The sequence below is a fragment of the Aegilops tauschii genome, chromosome 4 (genome assembly GCF_002575655.3).
Source record: "Aegilops tauschii subsp. strangulata cultivar AL8/78 chromosome 4, Aet v6.0, whole genome shotgun sequence".
Lineage (NCBI taxonomy): Eukaryota > Viridiplantae > Streptophyta > Magnoliopsida > Poales > Poaceae > Aegilops > Aegilops tauschii.
The window spans coordinates 91,218,076-91,226,584 of record NC_053038.3 but is presented as its reverse complement, the minus strand read 5'-3'; the positions used below and the strand labels follow the sequence as shown (position 1 = coordinate 91,226,584).

General features: G+C 44.9%; 1 long non-coding RNA gene across 1 annotated transcript; it reads left to right on the top strand.

Annotated features, from left to right (window-relative positions):
- The first annotated feature begins 4,518 nt into the window (after positions 1-4,518).
- On the top strand, positions 4,519-4,763 carry LOC141021475 (uncharacterized). The gene is made up of 2 exons (XR_012182783.1): positions 4,519-4,594; positions 4,668-4,763. It is a non-coding gene; the product is annotated as an uncharacterized lncRNA (long non-coding RNA).
- Positions 4,764-8,509: the final 3,746 nt, after the last annotated feature.

Sequence of the window (8,509 nt, the reverse complement as noted above, 5' to 3'; positions counted from 1 at the left end):
AGAGAGGGAGAGAGGAGGAGGACGGAGTGCATGTGTGACAAAGACACAAAGAGTGTGTGTGCGAGAGGTATCAGCTTAAAATGAGGCGATAGTGTGTGTGTGCACGATCGAGAGGGCGTGTCTCAAGAAGGGAAGAAAAATCTACATAGATACAAGGAGCGGGAGAGAGACATGTATGCGATAGTGGAAGCACGAGTGTGCGGGTGTATAAACCTATCTAGATGCTAGTCGATAAATGTTTGTGAGAGAAATATGAGTCGGGGGTGCGAAAGCGAAAGTTTTGTGTGTGAGAGAGAGACGGTAGTCGGGAAGGGGAGTGGAAGCAGGAGTTCTGTGTGAGAGAGAGGGGGGGAGTTTGTCTGATCAATAAACAAATGAATAATGTCAGTCTGGGATGAAGACGAAAAGGAGACCGCAACAAATGTTGTGTCTACAGGAGAGAGAGAGAGTAATTTTAGTGGTATGATTCATATCTAGAGACATATAGGGTGTGTGGGAGAATCCCATAGAGAGAAAGACAAAGTGAAAGACGAGTGGAGACTGTGTGTGTGGCGGTGAAAAAGAAAGCTTAGGTACCTACTGATACGAGAGAACGGTAGAGACGTGAGAGATAATGAAAATCGTGTAATGTATAATGATAGGGAGAGTGTGACACTTCTCAAGGGAGACGTCGAGAGACCATGTTTGCGAGGATAGGAGAAACATGAAGTGAGCGTGTGGGTGAGCTAGAGAAAAGAGAGTGATAGCTACATGAAGGAGCATGCATGCAAGAGAGATGGGCATGAAAGGAGTGAACATAAAAGGGATTCAAATATTTGAATTCGAGATGATGATACATGTAATTCATACTCAAACCAAAATTGATCTATCAAACATGCATACTCATATGAATTCACGCGCATCTATGTTATTTAATATGTAGATATTACTGATCCATACAGTTTAGTAGAACATAATTTGGTTTAATTTTTTGAATTCAACCTTATGATTTTGAGATCATTGTATTTGTAAATCATATTATACATATAAAGGAGCAGAATTCTTTGTTGTGCTTTTGAAAGTATATATTAAAAAAATGATGTATATAGAATTTTATTCCAATCGAAAATGGACCCCGCCCGAAAAAATAGAATACAAACGGGATTCGAATTGAGTTGGCACGGTAAACGTGCACTCTGCAAAATTTGAACGAAGCGGGGAAAGTCGCAGTAACCGCCCGAAACCAAAATCTGCGAGATGGAAATTACTACTGCCTATCCCTGCCACGCAAAGCCTATGTGCTCGATTTCTATAAGTTTCGATAGGGGTAGGTTTGTAATTTCACTCAAACGTGACATAACCGCCTCTCACCCGGATTCATACACGGTGGGCGCCAAAACACAGTGTGTCCTTGGCCGAAATCGACTCCCTCCCCGATTCATACACGGTGGGCGCCAAAAACAAACTCTCATCGGCAAATATTCGGTGTATGCGAGATTACCGTCCTATCCCCAACCGACTAATATTGATGTGATGTAGGAAATTTGAAACGGGGGCTAAGTTTGTCAATTTCCTCGCATTTGAGATAAGCGCGCCCTGAAGACATGGTTCCCCCCTTCCTCTCCACTTCCATTTCCCCATTCGTACTCCGTGGGCGCCAAAACACCCTCTCCACCCCAGCCTCCTCCGTCCGCCACCCCATCCACCACCGTCCTCCTCCACCATGCTGGAGCTGATACCCCGACGCCGCCGTCCATTACAAGAGATTGACCTCTCTCATCCACGGCTTCGGACCGGGATCCTTGCATCCCGTCCTCTCGCTTCATCCCCGCCGTTGTCCACCTTGCCAGCGCTGCTCCTATGACCGTCTCGTCCACCGCACCCCGCTGCCACCGTCTACCCTCCTAGATGTGCTTCCACGCCGCCGACAGCCATCGCTACTGCAGCACCGTCAAATTCTCAGCAGATGCATACACGGCGCCGCACCAGAGGCAGTACTCTTTCGTATCTGCTCAACTTATTTATCGCAGCAAGAAAATAGATCGCCACTGCTTTACTCTGATTTCTTGTCCATCACTTACTTGCTAGTTGAAAGCAAACATTGGTTGCGAAGTTGCCTTTGTCCGATTTGCACCTTCACATCCGCCATGGCACGCTCAACACTATACTCCAATGCTTATGGTTTTCGCCTTTTATATTCCACACTAGTTAAATCACAGTAGACTAAATTTCAAAATTGGGTCAGTCGATTTTTCAGAGCTCGCCGGAGTTCGCCGGTGCGAACGAAGGGGCTCGGGTGGGGACTTTGGTTGTGGGGGGCGGTGGTGGGGCCTCGCCGAACGAAGAAAACTCGACGCAGGTGGGGGCGGGGGTGGGGGTGGCGGAGGAACACAGGCGGTGGGGGCCGATGGTCCGGCCGGCGGCCCGTGCGGTGTTCTATATGGGAAGAATCAGAGACGATGAAGAAGAAGGGTTAGGAGACGTAGTATCTTCATCCAACCTCCTAAAATGGTCGACTGACCCAAATGACAAAAGTCACGCGACTTGCATGCAGACATGCCTTTATAGTCAGTACCATCATCGTACCTGCTTAGCACTGCTCCTGAATCCATCAAGCTAAACAACGTGCCACTCATAATTCCAAACTTGTTGCTCAAGTACAAATCTGATATGATGCTGATATTACTAAAACAGATAACATTTAATTGGTCAGCTAATGTTCCTACTTTACTTTCAAAAAAGCACGTGCACCACATATAGAGAGACAGCAGGGAGTTGCTTTCTTAATGCGCTCTGGTTCATCATGTGTGGGCACTGCGCAGTGAACATTTTATTATCCAAAATCTGCTTGCTCTTCTTTAGCATGTTCCTCTTCCATTCTTCTTTAATAAGTACTCTCTCTGTTCCTAAATACAAGTCTTTGTATAGATTCCACCATGGACTACATATGGAGCAAAATGAGTGAATCTACACTCTAAAATGTATCTGGATACATCTGTATGTGATCCATAGTGGAAACCTCTACCAAGACTTATATTTTGGAACGGAGGGAGTATGATAGTAGTACAGTATGTTCCTTGTAGTGAAGATGAGTAGGGACATTTGCAGTGTAGAGGTCTATACGGTCGGTTGGTATGGACACTTTGAACTCGTTGGGCCTCTTTGATTCGTAGGATTTTGTAAACATGGGAATAGGATTTGTAGTGGCATGCCCACTTGAATCCTATAAGAATAGCAAGGAAATGCGGGGAGTTGTGTCGCCTTTGAGAGTTACACTGATATTAACAGTACCGCACCTTCAGTTGAAGAGAGCTGGTATCCGAAGCCTTTCTAGCCGTACCGGCAATACTAGCACATATATTCCAGCAAGTTCCACTTTGCTGATTTTACTCTGATGCTTATGTTTTTCCGGTTATATCTACACTATGATCTATGTAGCTGCTTTGTGTCGCACTAGCAGTAGTCCACTCTTGAAGCTAAACACCGCAATGACTTACAAAATTGGCACCAAGGCATTGAGTGCCATTCTGGATGCAATGAAACTCATACGCTCCCCACCTGTTCATTCTTGTTCAGAATATGATCCTAATGACTATTCTAACCTCGAGGAGTCAAAGGCAGATGGCCTGTCCTGTTCACCCATCAAGGTGCCTATTCTAATTTGGCAAGGTTTTATTGATTGTGCGTATCTTGCATATGTTGTCTTGCATTTCTTCTACTTTCTTGCACCGCCATCTGCTTAGTTTACTCATCATATATGTCGAGATGCCATGCCCATCCATTATCAATACATATTCCATCTGTCATCATACCATGTTTTTCCACTCAAATGCTATTCTTGTGCATCAGACATCAAAAAGGAAGAGGGTGATTGCCGAACCTGAAGGAGCACCAGCAAAGTCCTTGAAAAACGTGGTTGTGCCGGAGAAATCAGACGGCACCCCACTTATATTGGTTGTACAACCAGTGACACAAAACGTAGGACCGACTCCACCAAACTGTAACCATACTTCACTGGCCACACCACTAGCCGCACCACACAGGACCTGCACTCCAGCAAAAGGTATGCCAATTTCAGTTGCCATAGCACCAGCCGTACCACAGAAAAATCCCACTCCAGCAAAAAGTACAGCAAGTCCACCGGCCGAAGACCTATCCCAACTGCAGAGACGGCCAATTCCTGCAGATTGGAACCCCATTCTAGTTATTCCCAGTTTAAAAGACAATGCTTTCAATGTTGTTAGGGACTACGTGCATATATTCCCATCATGGGAAGATTATAGTGAAGACAAAAAACATTTTCACATCTTCCTGTCCCACTTACGTGTAAGTGCTATTATTCATGGTGATTATATTCCTGTTTTCTGCTGATTGAACACATCAATGATTTACATTACATTATTGTAAGTAGGCGAGGGTCAATCTAGATAGTCATGACGAGCAAAGCTTGCTTGCGCTTTTCAAGGAAGCATTGCAGCAGTATTGGTGTTACCTGAGGAAATCACACTTTGATGGCAAGTCTATAAACAAATTTCTGGTGAAGTCTCCTGTGCTAAATTTAGAAGACATTGAATGGAAAAACCTTGTTATGCACTGGTCTCGTTCCGAGGATGAGGTACTGTCTATGATATCGCATGACAATTTGAACTTCTACTTTTCCGCATGTGCCTTACGGATCTTTTTTGCAGGAAATCTGCTCGAAAAAGAATTCCGGTTTGAAAAGAACGACAGGATATCGCAAATATGCTGCCCGCTGCTTTGCTCTTGTTAGTACCTGTTGTCCTGTATCACTGCACTTGCATACATACTTGGTTCATTATGTGACAGCAGTATGCATGATAGCTTGCTTATCAATTGTTCGCTCCAAATTATCTGATCTGTATGAATGGTTACATTAGTGTAGAATATATCCAATGCCAATGAAAATTTTTAGCTCTGCATTGTTCTTGTAAGTACCTGATGTCCTTTATCAGTGTACTTATATTGACAGGTAGTTGTTCATCTACCATCACTCTGCAGCTTATTTTCCTTTGCCCTCCATTTTCTACACATAAGATCTATATTTACTCTTACCATAAGGTTGGATAACACTGATGGTACTGAAGAGGTTTAGCTCTGCATTGCTCTTGGCTGTACCTTTTCCTGTATCGATGTACTTACATTTATAGCTACTTGGTTATGAAGCATCACTCTTCATCTTATCTTAAATATTCTCCATTTTTTCTTATATTGTCACATCTATATTTACTCTTAACAAAATGTAGAATAAAGGCAATGCTTATGAAGAAGATTCTGTGGTAAACTTCTTGAATTGCCCCCCCCCCCCATCAGCATGTACAAGGGCTTTATAGAGCCTGCCTTCACCAATAATGTAAGTTTGTCCTTCTCAAGCCTTCAAACTTTGTTGTGTATATTTGGTTAGGCATGACTGCAACAGCTGTTTATTTTTGGTGTTTGCATTAAATTGCATGTTTAAAGTTTATTATGTAGTTCATAAACAAAAGTTTGTCCTTCTCAATTTAAGTTTTCAGTTGTACAACCAAGTTCCTTCTTCATACCATGTAAATTAAACTATACAGAACAAGTGATCTTCTTTTGCACTCATTGTATGCTTCTATTCTTGATCCGTAATCCAGTGGTGTGGTGAACCTACCCACTACAGCACAATGTCATATTCTGCAATGTCTTAACTATGAACAATGTCATATCATTCTACTATTATTTAAACCGTCTCTTTATTTGCCAATCTGAAATGGGATAAATTGACAACACACTAACCATTGATACTTATGAGTTCTTGATCTGTAATCGAGTGGTGTCATGAAGCTGCCAACTCCTTCACAATGTCATTTCCTGCCATGTCTTGACCTGAACAATACCATATTGTGTTAATGCAATTTTAAACTGTGTCACTTTATTCGTCAGTAAGAAATGTGATGAATTGTCAGCACTGATACTTTTATGTGCAAAACCTGTCATCTGTCTGCTTGTTTATCTTTCAGAGTGAGGAGGATATAAGTGTTAAACAAGCGCAGTCTCATCAGCTTGCTCAGCTACTTGCGCTGCAGCTCCCCAGTAGGGCTAACCTTTCTTGAACTCTATTAAAGTGCTGCCTGTTTTGTATATTATTTTGTCAGCGTGTTTAGTTGCACCGGTGGGGATCTTTGATGCCCCGTGTATGTAATCTGCTGACTGCTTGTGCTTTATTATCATAGTGGCGAACTTTGATGCCCAGTGGATGTAATATGCCGTAATTTCTTTATTGTATAGTCTAGGTTTTTTCTTATTCACGATGCTGCAGTTATTTTACTGTATATATATCCTGTCTTCGCAGTAAACCGGCCAAACCGTAAAATTACGGTACCTAATCGGGCCGTCATGCAATCACGATGTATGATCCGCATCATGGGCCCCGTCATCTTGGTCCGTTAGAAGGCCTAAATGTAAACTGGCCCACTAGTAGAGTCGGGCCTTTAATAGGCCGAGTAAATCGTCGGCCCACTTTTCGTAAGAAAACTCAATGGGCTTTTAGGAGGCTGAGAAGTAGGTTGGGCCTGAAACGTGCCGAACAGCTCACGGGCCGGCAGAAGCCCGAAATGGACCCCGGCCCATGATTGTGCCAATCAAATCACGGGCTTTTAACAGGCCAAAATTGTCTTGGTCCTTGTTTGGCCCAATCAGATTATCGGCTGTGAGCAGGCCGGATGCAAACCGGGCCGTAGTTAGGCCCAACTATATGATGGGCTTTTAACAGGCCGAAATTAATATAGGGTTGAAATGTTAAACGGGACCTTAACAGGCTGAAACTAATATCAGGCCGAATTACTAAATGGGCCTTTAGCAAGTGGGCCCAAAAGCATAGCGTCCAGTTGACGGTCCGAATCTGATATGGGCCATAATTAGCCCAAAGCCTCTTAAAGGGCCGGACCTGATTTGGGCCATAATTTGGCCCAGAATGTGGTAGGCTTTTAACGGGCCGGATCTCATATGGGCCATTGTTAGGCCTGGAACGTGGCAGGCCATTAATGGACTGGATCAAATATGGGCCAGCATTTGGCCCAAAACATGGCAGCCAGTTAATGGGCCAGCCTACTAGGGTCCTCAAAATCTTGTGGGTCTACAGTTGGGCCGGCCCATTATTGTCAGCGAAATCTTGTGGGCCTTTAGCTGGGCCGGCCCATTATGGTCCACAAAAATCTTGTGGGCCTTCACCTGGGCCGGCCCATTATGGCCCGCAAAAATCTTGTGGGCCTTTACCTAGGGCGGCCCATTATGGCCCGCAAAATCTTGTGGGCCTGTAGCTGGGCCAGCCCATTATGGTCCACAAAATCTCGTGGGCCTTTAGCTGGGCCGGCCCATTATGGTCCGCAAAATCTTGCGGGCCTTTAGTTGGGCCGGCCCATTTAAACTTTATGGGCCACTTTTGGGCCAGTCCACGTGTCAACATATCATAGGTGCATCTCGCCCATTGGATGAGTGACACCTGTGCCAACGCGGAGCTGACACGTGTTTCCGTCAGCCAATCAGAATTTTACACGTGGAAAATCCCCATTGGTCCGGGCTGTTAACGGGTTATCAGATCCAAAACCGGACCCGATAGCTTAACGGCGTTCCGTTATGGTGGATGCCACGTGTCGGTCACCCTTGACGAAAGCGCTTCTGTGACGCGCGATTTATCGTCATGGAAGTGGACACTTCCGTGATGATAATTTTGGTAATGTCATGGAACACTTCTACGACAGCACAGGTATGACTATCTTGATTCTGTCATAAAATTGTCATGGATGTACATGCATGACAGAAAACGTGACCTACTGTGACAAACACGTATCATCACGGAAGTGTATTTTTTTTGTAGTGGGAGGAGGGATGTTAGTTTCCCCTTCTCTTTTGTCTTCAGAAGAGGGAGTTCCAATCTCCCCTGACATAGTGTCTAGTGTACCTTTAGAATGGAGGCCACCTTTGGACTTCTTGCTCTCCTTGTCCTCTTTCCCCGGCACTTGATATGGCACCGGAGCTAGCATTCTTGTTAACATAGGATCAGCTGAGTCTTCGGGAAGAGGGGCCGAACACCTAATTCTTTTCGCCTTCTTTATCCAGCCCTGGTCGAAGATGATTTTCTCAGTATATTGTTACGGGATATTTAACTAAGCTGTGTTCAGGAGTCGAGTGCTTACCGAGGTATCCGGATGGTTGCAGTCGAGGCCGATGTCCTCGGTGGTATCCGGCCACTGTTTTCTTGTCCCGAAGAATAACTTCCACATTCCTCTGTGAGTCATGCCGAAGAAGTGCTGAAGGGTTCGTGGTCCTTCCGGATTGAATTCCCACATGCGGAGAGGCCGTCGCTGGCACGGTAGGACCCGGCGGACTAGCATTACTTGTATTATGTTGACGAGGCCGGTGTCCTTTTCAATGAGGCTCCGGATGCGGCTTTGTAGCGTCTGCACTTCATCAATTGATCCCCAGTCCAGCCCCTTATAAATCCATGATGCAAGCCGTAATGGAGGGCCAGATCGGAACGCAGGTGTAG